Here is a 16,443-nt window from a genome sequence, read left to right on the forward strand (position 1 = left end):
ATCTCAATGACACAGACAATATCGACTACATTATACACTCTTAAGAAATGTTTTGAAGATGTTTGGCTCCTGAAGTGACATATACATAAAAAAATAAAAAAATGCAATCAATTTGTAGTTTTCGCATCTAGTGATGCCATTTCTAGATAGATAGACTTCAAACACATTATGTGAAACCTGGTGGGATCATTTTCCTTGCATACCAGACTCTGGCCAACATCCTTTTCGGATCCTTACCAGTGCACATAAAGAGCAGCAGATCTGTTGATCATGATGTTAATGTATGCCCTTAAAACAAACAGCAACAACTGGAGTCACCACTTTCACCCAACAAACCTTTGGATTTTTTATAATGACTTGACATCAACATTGACCCTCTTTAACAACTAGTGGGCCATGGTTATTAACATCCCAACCCATGACCCTGAGAACTGGAGTAGTTTGGGACTGGGTTAACAGTAACCAACTCAAATCCGAGCAAAGCTACATACAGGCAATTCACTTATGGAAGGGTTTCTCTAGAATTTCAAAGTAAAGTACTACAGTGAACAGGAAGTCTGCTGCTAAAACTCACAGAGTTATTGTTGAATTCATGCGCAAACCAAAAAAGTATATTCATACTTTAATAACAACCACTTATCCATGACTTCCTTATTCTATTTCCTTAACATTCACATCTGCATAACTTGCTATTAAATTGTCAAATACCAGCAAATATTTGGATCAGTTCAAAAGTCAGACAAAACCTCTTGTCAGCCTCACTGCAAGATTTTGAAGTATCCTCAAACAACCAGTGAAAAGCAGGTAAGACAACAAATCTTTCAAAACCCTTAAAGGGATTCCGCGCAGGTCATCTAATTGTTTTGAATTTTACTTTCACTAATAAAATTCTCATTTAAAAAACAAACTGTAAAAAGATAGAGAATAAAATTGGTCTGTTTAAGGATTGTGATAAATCGTTAAGTCTCAATATTTTGCCATGATTAATTGCTTTTTAAATCACATGTCTAAAATTCACTTATTTGGCATTTCAAAGCTGTTTTATTTCCAGTGTCTTTATTTGGGAACCAAATGAATTTAAGAAATTTACTTCATGATCTTGGCTTTTAGATTTACACGTGCTTTACTGCTACACCAGTGTGGTCTGAACCATAACATGGACGTAGTGATTGTGATTAGCCCACACACAGTGATCACATCCAGCCATTACCCTCTGGGAGGCGCTAAGAGTCAATGGCGCCTGGGACAAATTGTGTCAAAAACATTCTGTCCCCTCTGCAATACAAACCTTGCACTTTCATTTTAAGCCAACTATTGCACCCTAAATCTGTAAGTGACTGTTCGGCTGTGGATTGGATCTTTACTTTTTAATGATGGTTATATTACTGTGCTGTTACATCCTGTTTTTAGAATTTTGTTTCAGGGTCCAGACGAGCATAACATTTGTTGGCACAACACGTGAGTGTAATTGATAAGAATATTGACAATCAAACAGGGGGACAGCATTCAAACAATTAAGAACAAAATTGCAGTACAATTTAAAATGGTAATGTAAAAAGGATGTTTGACATTTTTTTGAAAACTTTCAGCAATGAGTATCCATTTCAGCACATAAACATATTGTTAAAATAATTCAGTGCAGGATACAGATTGGCCGTCTATTCATTTTGACTGAAACAGTGTTTGAAAAAAACTCATACTGGACATAAGTAAATTAATTTTACAAGAGCAGAGTCAAAATCCTTCTCTTTATACTGTCAAGAGCCATAATTAAATTCACTTTTAGTGTAATAGAGTGGGGAAGTTTAAAGAGCCTTTGGTTTGGGAACTTAAGTAAGTTGGGAACTTAAGTAAGTAATGTTTTATCTAAGACCTTTGATTTATTGTCCAATAACCCCAAAAAAGATTCCCATAAGCCTCAGTTAAAGATATGATCCATACTTTATGGATATCTCAAAGGTGACCCAGAATGAGCCCTCAACAATTGTCATACCCTGGATACTCCCAGTATTGCTGCATTAGTATTAGTGGCAGTATTCATGGTATTTATAGCACACTGATGACAATCAGCATATAACGACCTCATTATAGACATAACTGACAATGTCGTCCCTGGGGTCATTGCTGAGGCCACTGCTGAGGCCACTGCTGAGGCCACTGCTGAGGTCACAGCTTAGGTCGCCAGGCATTTCCACCCTCCACCTGACCGCCTTCATTGACAGGCAGAGAATGGGGTGAAGCTATGTGGCAGAAAATTAATGGGACACAAACAGACTGGCCTAATTATGTCCGCTGCAGGGCCCCGTAGCTTTGCCAAGGTTGTTATCTGATGGACACTCAGTCACTGTGAACTCAGCGACGTTTTGAACCAGAGTTCACTCTAGTGCCAGCAACTGAGGAGGTCAGCACCCGGTCAGTTGATGGGAGGGTGCATGGGAACCAAAGAGGGGATAGAACACAAAACAGGACAACCTAACGGTCATTGCATTGTATAACTGATGCATCGACTTGATTTCTTAAATGTTAATATTTGTAGAACATTTCATACATAGTTCACTTTATTGGGTCCTAACAGTAAAACAAGGACTAACAGATAACAGCTGGGATTTAGTCTCCAACTGGGAATCTAGCCGGCTGGAGATTTATACATCGACCAGTTTTTTCTTAGTAGGAATAGGACAGGACATTTAGAATGTTTTGTTAAATGGTATAAAGCTGAAAAAGTAAGCTTTAATGTAAAGCTGGAAATCAGGATTGGCATGAACGATAACACCCAGGTGCCTGATATACTATGTGCTTCAGAGAAAATGTCAATAACATGGATATAATCTTACCTTTTTTGTTCGACTGCAATACAGATTTCTGACTGTGCCCTTTAAAGAAAAGTGTGACGTAAAACTATGTAACATCAGGTAAATGTAGTGGACCAAGAACAGAACCTTGTGGACCCCACAGGGAATGCTAACTTCTTGTTAAGTTACAAAGTAAAATTGAGAAAGTTCTCCCCTTCTTATTTTTTTGAGAATTGGAGGACCCATCAAGATAAGCTCTAGTTTTATTTATTATTACTTAAGTATTTTAAGTATACTTTAATGATAAACATTGCTTAAAGACTCAATCAAACATTGAACAAGATTTTCAAGAAATTGACGAAATTGAAGATGTTAGTGTTATGACTCACTCTATAACCTAACTGATGCGTTTATATGTTGTGGAGGGTTTGATAAGAGTGTGGTTTTTTGTAAAAGACCTTTTGATGAATCTTACTCAAGCCGTTTTCACATATGCACTACGGATAATATCTAGATAATTACAGGAGGACTGCTCCGGAGATTCTCCCGACCTAGCCGTTCACATATGCTCCTCACAGCGGGGGACTATCCCTGTCAGAGGGGAAGGGGATCGGGGGATTTCCTGAGGTAAAACGTGACGTAAATAAACAACGTGGAAGTAGCGGCTGAAGCAACAGAGTCCGCTACACAATGTTATAATGAGAATATTTGCCTTTATATCAATGCTATGTGTAGTGCAATGGAATGACAACATCCACAAAAGAGAGGAGAACAACATACTGATGAACAGAAAACATAATGCAGCCGTTTAATTACGTGCACGGAGATCGTAGTGGTTGCGTGCATACACTTTAGGCAGTCACTGTATATAAACGTCATTCTCTTCCCATTGGCTCGAGGTGAATTCTCTGTCAATATGCTGCCGCGTTCTCACATCAGCTCACTTGGACTTTCTGCGAAAAAAATACTAGGGGTCTGGCCGAAGAAACTCAGAGGAAAATTCCGCTATTTGTGTTCACATATAGCCTAAAGCCCCTCCGGATAGCCTAATCTCCGGTGTTTTTCAGGAGATTTCCGTATGTGTGAAAAAGGTTTAACATTGTTGGAGACTGGCCTATAGTTGCTAGTTAATGATGGGTGCAGTTTGCTCATTTTCAGTTATGATGTAACAACAGCAAGCTTTAGAGAAGTGGCTTAAGCAGCAGATTGAAGGGAGTGTTGAAGTTGATCTTGGATGCTGCAGGTTTAATACCAATAAGCTAAATAGATATTAATGGACTCACTAGCTCCAACTATTGGCAGAAGTTTTCTACCTGACAACACCAATGTGCTTTTACATGCAACATTGGTATTTCTAAATCAAGAAGTACTTCTTCTGAGACGGCAGTGCATCCAAACTTTTGGAAGAGGACAGAAATAATTTAAAATCAGGAATGAAACTATTTTTCGTTCATTTCAGCTATAAAAGTCATATCAGTGAGACTTAACCTCCAGCCTCTGGCCTCCTCCTTCTTCTCCTTCTCCTCCCCCCTCTCCTCCTCCCCTTATTTGTATGTTTTCTGGTTCATAGGCAGTTCTTGGGCACGATAAGGGACACCAATTTGTAAAATGAGGGAGAAAACAGGGTCAGATGGTGATGTGGATAAAGCACTTGGTGGCCAACATCAGCTACAGAGCCAACCAGCTGGTGTGTGTGTGTGTGTGTGTGTGTGTGTGTGTGTGTGTGTGTGTGTGTGTGTTCTTGTCTGTGCATGTCTGTGTGTGTGAGACCAGATATTTTACGTCCAGCTTGTGTTTTCTTTAAGTCTATTTTCATCACTACTGCTATCATAGGAAAAAACCCACAATGCTGAAATCCTGGTGGTTTTTCTTTTTTGTACTTGTAATTGAAAGTTTACATTGCCATCATTGTGCTGAGTCAGTGTATGAGACCTACAGGGCTTCATTGTGTGATGTTGTGAATAGAGATGAACTGAAGTTAAAGTTTGGCAGCTGTCAAACATGACTAGCAGTTCATCTGTTGCACAGTCGCTCTTTTGCTATCCTTAGCGAGCAGAGACTCTAAACATGTTACTGTATGTCACTGTTTTTGTTGTATTGCAGAAGTATAACTGCCATCCAACATAACCAATATTTAGCTGGTCCCTGTACTTTTTTTTTTTTTTTGTCTCTGCTTTAAATAATCAACACAATGTCACAACACAACATCTTCCTTAAAATTGTCCCTTGAGCTGGGATCACACCAAACATAAGACTGTTCGTAATGAGTCTAATAAAAGACAATTAATTATATTTTTAGGTTGAGCAGTTCACACATTTTTCTGGCCTATTCCTGTTTATCTACATCATGTTCCCTGATGCTTTTGATGATATAGTTGCTATTCCTGCTACTGGAGGGGATTAGAATTCCTGACAGGAACTGAGGCCAATTTGACCAACAAATCTTACAGTGTCTGACTCCCAACAAACATCATACAGTCCTCTTTTTAACCCCAAACAAGACAACAACTTTAGCTTACATCAATGATGTGTGCAATATAGATTGTTTAAAATCTTGTGCACCACTATTTACTAAAATAGAAAGGCTGTAGCATTTCTGTTGAAAACATAGACTGAATGAAACATGGATGTTGTCTTAGTGATATCATCCATTGGTGTCTTAAGTGCAATTTTGAAGCCCAATGAAGGCCTTCACCTTATAGGAAATGCTTCCTCAAACTAACTTCTGGTCAACTGGCAAAGAGGCGGAGCTGAGGCAGGACATAAATATTCAGACCTAACTGTTTTTTGAACCAGGCTCTAAACATGGTTATTATTTACTGTTAAAATGGGTATTTCAAAGGGTTGTGTACGAGACTTCCAAGGCTTTTGCAGCCAGCCTGAAGTGGACACTTGGGGAACTGCACTAGCACTCAGCATTAGCTTTCTTATTTTAAACCAGAAGTTGTTGCTTGGTTGAGAAGTAGTTTGTCAAACCCACTTGGATTCAATGCAGAATATCCATCAGTTTGTTTAATTTAGTCATGATGAGGAACAAAAACCAAACTTTCATCGATCATTCTTCGTCAGCGTCTCATTTGCCATAAAAATCTACACATACCACCTGAGCCTGACCTCCTCACCTGGTTCTGGTTGAGGACAAAAGATACCCATCTACCTTCATTTTCAGTAAATGACCCACAACCACAGTGAGAGCATTTAATTATTAAAATGAGGCTAAAGAGCAGTTATAAGAAGAACATTTACCAACTGCCTCATGCCAGTAGAGCTTTGTGGTGATCCACCAGGTTCAATTAACAAAGTAAGGTCAGGTTATTTATTTTGTAATGAATATATGAATATTTTCTTGTAAGATCAGCCATTAAGGCATTTCATTTACAAAGGCAGGGGTAAATGTTTAAGGGGCAGAGGGGTCAGCTGGAGGAAGCCTAGATGGTGAAGCAGGAGGAGGAGGCGGAGGAGGATGCAGAGAGGGAGGAGGTAAAACGGGTATGGACATACAGCCATACAGCAGATAATTATTGGCTTTGTCAGACAACATCTGTTATGTCAGCATTCCAGTCTTCAGCCTTGAGGAGGACAGGCTAAGAAAACGCCTGCAGACAGAATTCAGGGAAACAGACACAAGGACAGAAAGAAACAAGGTCAGACACAGAAGAAAAACAACCCTGTTTTCATTTCGGACACTTTGGAGTTCACCTTTATGTCTGAAGCTTCAGGCAGGGGGTTAGAAGTTCAAATCCCTGTCTGCCCTGCTGCAGTGTCCTTGACCAAGACTGGCCCCCCTCAGGCTGACCATGACCTCTGAACAGCTTTGAGTGTGCAAACGATTTTCACACAAACTTCCTGGTTACGTTTATGGCTCTTATTTAGCAATTATTTAGCAGTTAAATTCAGATTTTAAGACATTAAGACAGTTCCTCTGGGCCAACTGGATTCAAGCAACTGCCACCAAATCTGTGAATGAATCTGAATTTTCCAGGTCCAGGTTTATTGTCCATCACTTTTCTTGTACACAGCTAAATATAACATTATGAATACCTTGAGGAAAAGACAAGTGTACTATACTTTTGTATCCATGAGAGGGAAGACTTCTCAATACAATCAAGTGTGCTAATTTGAAGATGACAGCACTTTAATAAACTCCTTTAGATATGATCACAACCTGGTTTGTTTAAAGCAGAAGATGTGTGCAGTATGTTGACATGCAATGCCTTGCCATTTTGTAGCACTGACTTATGTCAAAGGTAATTTTTATCCTATTTGACTACTACTTTTGAATGTACACAGTGCCCAGTATGTGGATAATGAGTTGAAAAAAGAGAATCGCGGGGCGCCAGTGGCCTAGTGGTTAGGGCAGAAGCTGTATTCCTGGTGTCCCGGGTTCAAATCTGACCTGTGGCTCCATTCTCGCATGTCATACCCCCCTATGTGTCACTGATTTCCGACTCTGTCCACTGTCCTATATCTACAATAAAAGCGTAAAAAGGCCAAAACGAAAAAGAGAGAATCAAAAATGAGGGAGAAAGGCAGAAATAAGAAACATAAACATTGGAGGAATAGAAATAAATATAGAGGGAGAAAAGAACTGCAAACAAATAGAGAAGGAATGGGACTAGAAAGGCACAAGAAGTTGCAACTGACTGACAGATTTATCGGTTTCTTCAGGGATTGATGAGTGGAAGGACTGACATAGACATAGACTTATGCAGGGAGGATCTACATGTTTTGTTTCCAGCAACGCTCAACAAACTCCTGCAATTTCCCTAAAAATGTCTGCAGGACAGATGTCAAAAAGTCCCAAAAACTCTTCCACACTGGAGGAGCTGATTCTTGAGATGTTTATTTTTATCTATTAAAGTACGGTTTGAGGTCTTATTAGCAGACTTGTTGAGACAAAGATTTTTCCTGCACAGTTTAACTGACTGGTTGTCTGAATGACTCTCTGCCACATACCAGAGTACAGTTCAAGAGTTCACTTAATTCATGAACTCTGCCGGGGCACCACACCCAGCAAACAGCACATTAAAGCCTTCTGTACGAGTGTGAATGTGTTTGTGCTGTTGTGTCCTCATGCATTAGTGACTCTACTGTATGTGTTTAAAGTCTGTCTGTACATGAACGTTAAAGCCCACAACACACGCAGGGTCCACCCACACAGGTGTTTTCACTTATTCTGCCTGATTGGACCTCAATGTGGGTGTGGACTGTGATTGACAGTTCTGTTACTCTATGGTTTTGCACTTGTGAGATTGGAACTTTCAGCTTTATAGTAAGTGGTAAATAGACTAGAATAGCGAGCTATAGCAAGCTATTCTAGTCTATTCTGACTACTCAAAGCGCTTTTTACACCACAGGTCACTCCTACCCATTCACACCACATTCACACAATGATGGCTGCTATTCCATCAATTTTTACTAATCCATTTATACACATTCACAAGATGTAGCAGCAGGAGCAAATGGGGGTTGCCAATAACATATTTGTCCAATGGGTACTGTACATGCAGGAGCTGGGGATTGAACCCCTAACCTATTGGTTGAGAGATGACCAACTATACCACTGAGTAAAATCCGCCCTCAACTATAACCGCAACTGTTGTAGCTGTCTCATATTTGGTTGTACCACAGACCAAACTCACACTGGAAGAATTTAAGAAGAGGAGCATCTTTAAATCCTCTGTTCTTGTTGATTCTTTTCAAGTATTGTTTTCCAGTTTTCAACATTTTTATGTATTCAAAAAAATTTCTTCAAGTACCACATCACCTAACCTTTATATCTTTAAACACCAGAGAAGCATGCCAGTCTGGATTAAAGAAAAGTGGAACCTAAAATTAAAAATTAGAGTAGCTGGGGGTGCAAAAATGGGCCAATAAAAACTGTCACCGCATGGGGCCCTTGATGTTAGATGTATTTTTTCTATGTTTCTTACTGAAGACAGTGGTAGCATTTCTGCTGGTTTGCAGAAAAGTTATAAGAAACAAGAAAAAACGTTTTTTTTAAGAAGTGGGGCTCTTCAGGAATCGTATTCACCATGAAAAATAGGATGTAAAATGCAAATAAATAAAGACATTAACATACGATTGTATAAGTATTTCATGAGAAAAAAGAAAGCCTGTGCAAAAATGGCTCCTTAATGTAAAGACAGTGAAGTAAAGAAAGAGCTTCATATGAGCAGCGTATGAAATGCATACATCTCATAGACAAGTAATGATGGGGCATTGGTGTCACTTTCCACTTGTTATACATCTCAACAAAGTTTAATGAATAGATCAGTACAGTAGAAAGCATAGTCACTGAATATAAATGACCAGCCTGCAGTAGCCTGATAAGAAACGGAGACCAATTTACTTACAAGGAACTTCCAAAAAACTGTTTTCTAAAGTTTACAGTAACACATCATTACTTTCACCAACACCATAACAACCACAAAAGCAGAAAAAAACAACAAAAAACAACACACACAACACACCAATATGACCAACAGATCCTCAGCCCTTTAGAAACACTTCTCTCTCTGTCTCTGACTGTGTCTGTCCTTCAGGAGGAAGATGACATCCCTCAGTCCCCGGGTTATTTTCAATCCCAACGTTTCTACAGATAAGAAAATATTCTACTTCTTAAAAACTTTAAAAAGGCTCTCATACTTGAATCAAATTTATCATGGTCCTTTCCTAGCTTCAACCCACTGCTTTTTTTAAAGTGGTTAAATCGCTTGGGGATGACATTTAATATCATAACTTTGTCAGTGAACTTCTTGTAGACACTTTATGACTTTGTAGATTCATTCCTCATAATGTAAATGAAAATACTCTGTTGGTTTAACCAGGCGTCTATGAGTGGGTTGTTTGTTATTGGAAGATCAGCAGTAATATCCCAGATTTCTTCGGTTTGCATGTTAAAAAAGTGATTCCCAATCGTGTGATGATGTTTACTTTGCATGACACTCCATTAGTGTTTGAATGACTTCGAGAGTAAACTGCCTTGAGTGAGCACAAATATTTAAGTGTATGTTTTCCTGAAGCAAATCAGTTAGTGCTTATTAAAGTGTATACAAATAGATTTTACTGGAGACATCTTCAGCTTAAAGCAATGTTTTCAAATTAAATATTCAGAGGAAGCTGATCAATACTGCAAATATGTCACAAACTGAAAGCCCAGGTAGATGAAATGGCACAAGTCTATGCTTTCTAGAGAGCAAAATCACCAACCTGACTGAAGAAAATCAGCAGGTATGGGAAGGAGACCAATGGCTAAATGAGAGTAACAAGTGGCTTAAAGAAGAAAATCAGAGCCGCAGTGTACAAAACCAACCTTTAGTTTCTGTTTTCAAGTGGTTTTGTTTAACAGCTTCTTTATACAGAATCCTCAATGTGTTAAAATACACGGAACTACATAAACTTCTGTTTTAATGTGAAAGTCTTTAGCAGAGTTAGAGGATGGGCAAAGCTTCTCTTGTTAATTAAATGTGACTGATAACAAAAAAAAAACATCTTTATAACAATTTTTGATTTGTATTTTATTTTTAAAGCATAATGTGTTTTTTTCTGTGATTATCAGGAGTTCATCTATGATAGCAGAACTGAACTTTCAGAACTTTCTTTAAACAGTTTTTTGGCAATTGGCAAAACATTTGAACAACACAAGTTCCTAATCATGTTAGTCTACCATATTCATATAATGTGTTTTGTGTTCACTTCCTGTTTTATTTTGTATTCTGGAGCTTTTGAATCATATCAAGTCTTACTTCCTGTCATTGTTCTGTATCCCGCTTTTTGTCCCAAACACACCTGTGTCTCATCTGCAATTATTCTGACCTGTTCTGTATATATACACGTCTGTGTTCCCACCCTGCAAGATTGTCATTGTCTCCTTAGTGTTTTCATTCTTTCATTCTTTGCAGCATTGTTTTCCTTGGCCTTTGTTTGGATTTGGGGATTTTGGATGTTGTGAATTTGCTCTTATTCGACTTTTCTGCTCTCGCTGACTTCCTCTCTGTGTATGATCCACAAATTGTTAAGTAAAGAGATTTTTCTTACAAACAGTTTTTTGTGTGTTCATATCAGAGACAGAAACAGATTCAACATGAACACACACACACACACACACACACACACACGCACGCACACACACACACACACACACACACACACACACACACACACACACACACACACACACACACGGTCATGCTGGCCGAGTGAAGCAGGCCTCTGCTGCATTCCTGTTTGGAGGTTTGTGTTGATACGTGCGTCGCAGTGCAGAGCGGCTGTCTGGGCTCCCAGCCTGTGAATCCAAACATGGAGAGGTCAGGACCTTGCAGCATTTGTTTAATGCCGATATAGGTGTCACCGCGGTGGGGTTACAGCGAGGCTGCACCAGGCATAACTGGCTCTGGAATGACAACAAACACTGCCGGAGTGTTGATCTGGCTAATTTGCTGGTGTTTCCCTAAATCCCGGGCTTAGTTGAAAACACAAGACGTTTAACTCGATCAGTGTTCCGTTTTTTTTATCCGTTTTATTTTTCACATAACATGTTTTTGTTGCTCTGGCAGTCCCTTCCCCCAGAACTTAGCCCAGTCCAGCTGAACCCGGTCAGGCCCTGGTTCTGTTTTAATAGCATCCTTTCATCGGCTTAAAATTGTTATGATTGGCCATCATAACTCAGAAGCCTCTGAATTAGATAACTGATAACAATGAACCAACATGAAAACAAAAACCCACCGGAACAATGGAGTTTTTATGGACATTTTACATCATTGTAATGTTTTTGCCTTGAGGTCTTTGATTTTGTTAACTTTTCTGAAAGATTGTGTGTGAGAATTATGAAACATGTAAAGTTTGGCAGCTGTAGCTCAGTCTGTATTGCAGTATGTTTTTTTTAGCATGTTCAATTTGAAAACAGAATTTCCCTTCAGGAATGTATAAAATGTCCTTTTTGTAGTCAGCTAGCACTAACAGTGTGACACAAGGTGTCTATTCATCTTTGTTACATCAGTCTTCATTCGATTTTATTCATTTTTATGAATGGATTTAATTACACTTTCAAAGTGACAACTTACTCTTTAGTTTGGGATTGTGTGTATTTTTAAAGTTTGCAATGAACCTCATTATAATACAGCTAAACATGATTTCTTTGCTAGCTGGTTTGCTGCGTTGGCAATGTCTCAGTATTTGGTTATGAGAAAAACTGTAAAAATCAAAGTTATTAGTCTGAGTTTTAGAAGTCTGCCTGTACAGGAAGACAGGAATGATATCTAGATTTAAACAAAGACTTTTCACATTTGTCTGGTAACTTGACTTACAGAAATTGCATATTTATTTTCATGCAGACCATGATCTTCTCCTAATTGTGTTCACATGTTTTTGCTTTATTTCTTACAAAACTGCAAACTTTCCTACAAAATCTGCTCCCAGTTGTAAAAAGGTAATTATAAAAAAATTATCAGTCACTTGAAAAAACGAAAATCTGCTCTATGACGACGTGTTGGATTAACGGTAAATGGATTTGATCTTGTAAAACACTTTTTCTAGACTCCTGACCACTGAAAGCTGCTATGGAAAGTGTCCATCAGAAGTAACTAATCCCGTTCATACACAATCATACATCGCTGAAGAGGCAGCGGTAACAACTCAGGTTTAAGTATCTTGCCCAAGGAAACATGGGACATATGTCTGCAGGAGCTGGGGATTGAACCCCCGACCTTCTGGTTGAGAGACAACCGACTCTATAAGCCACAGCGGCCCGACCCACATTCTGATAATTATTTCCTAACTTTGATACTTTGGCTCTGCTGTTCTCTGATTTATCTTGGTTGGAACCGACTCACATCATGCCACACACCATCTAATGATATGTCGAGCAGGTACTCTACAGCTGATAGGACACCTGATTCATTGGCAAACATGTAGCTTACTTGAGGGGTTTCACTGCAGAAGGAGTTGTGAAACTCTTCAAAAAGTGATCTGAATTCTGTGTGATATGTTTGAAAACAGAGGTGACCCGTTCTGAACCTGCTGCCTGTCTGAACAAAGCTTACATGAGCGCTGCACTGTATCTGTCTGTCCCTGCTGTAAAAGCAGAGCCGGCTGTCTGTCTTTGTGTCAGTGTTGTTGCTGTGTGCAGTGACCTGAGGTTACACTCTCTCTGTTCCTGTAAATATCCCTCTATTAGCAACAAGTGGTCTGAAAGCTCTGATCCCCTCAGAGCTGCTGGGAGCTTTTAGAGCGAGAGAGAGAGAGAGAGAGAGAGAGAGAGAGAGAGAGACGTCTTTTTAACACTTACGGTGCTGGGTTGAAAAAAGAGGCACCAACGAGAATTACATGAAGTTTTTGTAACTGGCAAGTGTGCCGTTTCAGCACACCTTGATTTAGCCGATGCGTGCAGACACCTTTAAGCAGCAACATGTGAAGCGTGTTAAAAATCTTTTTTTTAGTGTGACACTAAAGTCATCATGCTTTAACTCCATTTCTACGAGATTGACATTGAGGTATAGGAATTCATTTTAACAGTGGTTTGCTGTTGAACAGGTCCTTCATAGTCTTTGCATGCACATAACTCCTAAGAATTTCCCAACATTTTCTGGGTGACCTGCAGGTGGGAACGCAGACGGCCATATTTTTCACCCTGACCTTATCAGGACTTCCTGCCAGCCCCCTCATAACATTTCTGCATGAGGTTAGGTAATATACCAAACAATTCACCGTGAGAGAGCGGGTCGGGTTGATGACATATCTATATCCTGCAATCATCACTTTAACTGTCACGCATATGCATGTAATTAAGCTGCTTCATAATATACTCTGCTTGCCAGCATGTTGTTTTCCACTCTTCTATCTACACTGCAAATATGTCAAATTACATGCAGCATTAATAAAAAGGAAGAAACTTTAACCAAAGCGTCTGACTGTTGATTCATCCGCCATCTTGGATATTATATAAATATTACAGAATTCATCAGAATCCTTATTATGTCTTACCACATTCATTGACACATGTTCATAGATGAACTGAAGCAGAAATGATGATTGATAAGCTGTCTTGAATGGAAATATTATGAATGCTCTTCTGTTTCCCTCCATTTAAAACACAGTTTCTGACTTAGACTACACGCACAATCTGAGCAACAAAGTTGTGCTTTCAATGACCCTTCACACTTTCTCTTATAATATCTGTGAAAGATTTAGTTGGCATCACATCACAGTCAGACCTGATAGCTTTGCTAATTTTCAGGACTCGAGTCTGACATCTTATCCACACAGACCTCTGTCTCTGTCTCACTCTGTACTTTTACAGAATAATCTTTTCCAGGACGTAGACGTAAAAGCATGTTTTATAGTTCAGCCAGCAAAGATCTGTAGTTGCTGAAGAGAAAGTGATCAATCAATCAATCAATCAATTTTTATTTGTATAGCGTCAACTCATAACAAGTGTTGTCTCGAGACACTTTACAAAAAGCAGATAAAATACCTTACTCTTTGTCTGTTAACATTACAAAAGAGCAGGTAAAAGACCTTACTCATTGTTATGTTATAAAGAGCAGGTAAAAACCTTACTTATTGCTATGTTACAAAGATCCGGCCTATGAATCATGAGCACTTTAGCAAAGCAGCAAAAGTTACAGTGGTAAGAAAAAACTGCCTTATTAAAAGAGAGAGAGAGAGAGAGAGAGAGAGAGAGAGAGAGAGAGAGAGAGAGAGAGAGAGAGAGAGAGAGAGAGAGAGAGAGAGGAGCTCAAGGTGCCAGTTCCCCCGGTAGTCTAAGCCTATAGCAGCATAACTAAGAGCTGGTCTACACCAGCACCAGCCCTAACTATAAGATTTATCAAAAAGGAAAGTTTTAAGTCTATTCTTAAAAATACAGACTGTGTCTGCCTCCCGGGCTTTCACACTTGCAGAAAACGCAAACAGCCAAATTTTTCGCTAGGATTTCAACTGGAGCTTCTACTTCCAGACGTGTGCGGATGTGAGAGCGCAGCAGGATATTCTCGGTAGAATTCACCTCGAGCCGATGGGAGGAGTTGGTGAGGTTTATATACTGTGACTGGAGTCAGTGCATTAACTAAACTTAAACGGCTGCATTACGTTTTCTGTTGGTCAGTATTTTGTTCGCCGCTCTTTAGTCGACATTGTGATTCGGCCGAACTACACGTAGCATTGATATAGGCAAATATTCTCATTATAGCATCACATAGTGGACTCTTTTGCTGCGTCCGCTTGTGATGGCCAGTACCACACAGGGGTAATATCACTCATCCACATTCTCACCTCATTAGTTGTTCACCAGCACATGTTTATTTAGCAGTCAACCATACAAACAGCTTGCACACTAATAAGTTTAGTTTTGCATTTAGTCATGCATTGTTCAGATTTAGTGTGCACAGTTAATACATTGTAAGATTAAACACTCATTTCAGTTGAACTAATCATTATTTATTTCTTTTGAGTTACCTGGATGTTGGGGAGGGAACTTCCTGGTCTGGGCAAAAGGCGTGGCCAAGGGCAGACCACGATCTTATGCTGAAGCCAGCTAATTGGAGCAGATCATGTGCTGTGATGTCAGGGATTTGGGTTTAGTTGGTTTTTCCTTGTATGTAGTTAATTTTGCATCCATTTTGTCTACCCCTTGTGTTATATAAGTTCACCTTTTGTCTCATTGTGTTAGGTCTGTTTTTAGAGTTCATACCTTAGTTTTCATCTTGTTGATTTAAAGTTATATTAAGTTGAGCTCTTTTATAAGCCTAGTTCTTATCATTTGGTTTGTAAACTTGGTTTTCTATTTTTGGTTAAAAAGGATTTAATTCCCCCTTTGAAAGCGAGTGTTTTCTTCGGTTGCTTTTTTCTGACTGAGGTGTTAACATGGATCACTTTTATCCCATACAGCCCATTTAAACTGATTATTATCAGAGTATTTGGACTAATTTAATTTAAGCTACTCTTGTTCTCTTCATTTATTCTCTAAATGAGAATGAGAGAGTAACTTGAAGCTGCAGCACTTGGCCCCTGAATAGATTTTCACCTAAATAGGGAAACACATAATAATCCTAAAATCCTGACAATGAAGTGTTTTCTAAACTCAAAGCCAACATCGCAGATACAACAACTATTAACTGCAAAAGACCTGAACCCCGAAAATTAAGATAAAATCTAAAACCAGCATGGCGATCATGATAACATGTCTAACTCTCTCTCACACACTTGTTCCTCTGGGTCATTATTCTGCTGAGGTTCAGCAGCGGGTCACCCTTTAACTAGTTTTACTTCTTTTGTTTTCTGGACTTGTTGCACTTGCCTTTGACTTTATTTGATACCTCTTACTCAAACTTATGGATACATTAAGCTCATGAAACGATGTCCCTGACATCTTTTCTTTGACACTTGTGTCTTTTAAATGTGGTAAATAAGATTAAGGCAAAAACACACAAACATGACAACATTTTTTGAAACCTTTCGCTCTGATTCTTTACCATACATTAAGTTATTTAACTATAGGCCATGTTTCATTCTTGTTTTTGTTTTTTTCGCTTTGGTTGACCATTAAATGTGCACTATGTAGATTTTGTTGTGACATTTGAAAGTTGGAAAAGTGAAACAACTATAGCTATATTTTCTGAACTAAATACACAACCTTTATTCAAAGAACAAATGG

The sequence above is a fragment of the Labrus bergylta genome, chromosome 10 (assembly GCF_963930695.1).
Source record: "Labrus bergylta chromosome 10, fLabBer1.1, whole genome shotgun sequence".
Taxonomy (NCBI): Eukaryota; Metazoa; Chordata; class Actinopteri; order Labriformes; family Labridae; genus Labrus; species Labrus bergylta.